At 34.0% G+C, this 1,372-nt stretch overlaps 1 pseudogene; it reads right to left on the reverse strand.

The window, feature by feature from the left end:
* LOC105453096 lies at positions 1-1,353 on the reverse strand (annotated as a pseudogene).
* Between the last annotated feature and the right edge of the window lie 19 nt (positions 1,354-1,372).

Below are 1,372 nucleotides of genomic sequence, written 5' to 3' on the forward strand. Positions count from 1 at the left end.
GTCCAACTGTTCCAAGAGATACTCTAAATTCAGTACTTCGGTGTAAAAATCTATATTGAATGCTAGGCGATCGCTGAACTTTTTCATCTCGTCAAACTTTGTCATAATGTTTACATGAGGTAAACCTATTTGTAGCATCGTGTTGTGCAAAGAATTAGAGAGAACAGGTATTTTCCTATAAATTATAACGACAACATTACATTCAGCAATGAAATCTAATAATTTATCGTTTATTTAATTAGTTCGAATGAATGCATTAATATGTACCAAAATCGCTACAATGATGTGAACACAAGATGTAGGCTGCATAGTCTCACTAAATTCTGGTTCAATTTCTCGGCAATTTGGTTCACTGATTTATGATGCGTGTATAACTCAACCTATTGCATTAATTATTACAATTTATTATTTGGCACTAATCAAATAAAAAAAAAGGAACAATCTAAGAGAAACGACCAACTCACTTGACCAGCGCAATCAAAAATAAGATAATGATCCTTTAAATTCAAAACTTTTGTGATAAGCCATTTGACGTTAGTTTCTAAGAATTCCATGCAGTAAACTAAAGCGCCATTTGGTCCAAGTCCTAAGTGCGCCATGACCTCTTTGTGTTTAATTAATTCAGATATATCTGCCGCCGGAGTATATTCCATATTTTCGTTTGCCGAATCTAAAATGTAACACAATCATTTGCATTTGTGTCACACACACAGAAAGGAAGCAACTGAATTAAGTGTTGTAGGTACATTATGTTCAAATAATTCTAGCAATTACATCCGGATTCCTTGTGCCTCGAATTTTATTTTGCTATAATACTGACTTTCTTTGTCTCATTCTTAAACTATGTATTAATGCACTCACAACGTCTCCCCTCCCAGTCCGCATTCATTGCCTGTCATACCGATCAGCTGATCGGAGCATTTCGACAATAACCGAATGTTCGCAAATAGCACTAACATTTCAGCCTTTTAAGCAATTTTTTTTCGAATCAATCTTCGTTCGCACATTAGATAGATACGGTTTTTAAACGATTTCTCTCAAATCTTCTAGTTCGATGCTCTGTATGCGTTCAAATAAAGTTAATAAAGTAATCATTTATACAAATTAAATTCTGGCTAATCACTTTAAACCGCCTATTCAACTAAACTCATGCTCTAAATTATATTACGATAATTATTATGATCACTGTATTGTTATCACAACTATGTAACTGTTACAATTACGTTATTACTTACTTTATCGTGAATACATCGCTACTGTAACCATTCACGGCGGATTCACGATTTATCGTCAATAACGTTCCAAACTTTTTGAAGTGCGTTACGATCAGCAGCGTCCGATTGCTGTAAAAATGAAAAAGTAAGCGCGATAA

Source organism: Wasmannia auropunctata, unplaced genomic scaffold (assembly GCF_000956235.1).
Source record: "Wasmannia auropunctata unplaced genomic scaffold, wasmannia.A_1.0 LD336005.1, whole genome shotgun sequence".
Lineage (NCBI taxonomy): Eukaryota > Metazoa > Arthropoda > Insecta > Hymenoptera > Formicidae > Wasmannia > Wasmannia auropunctata.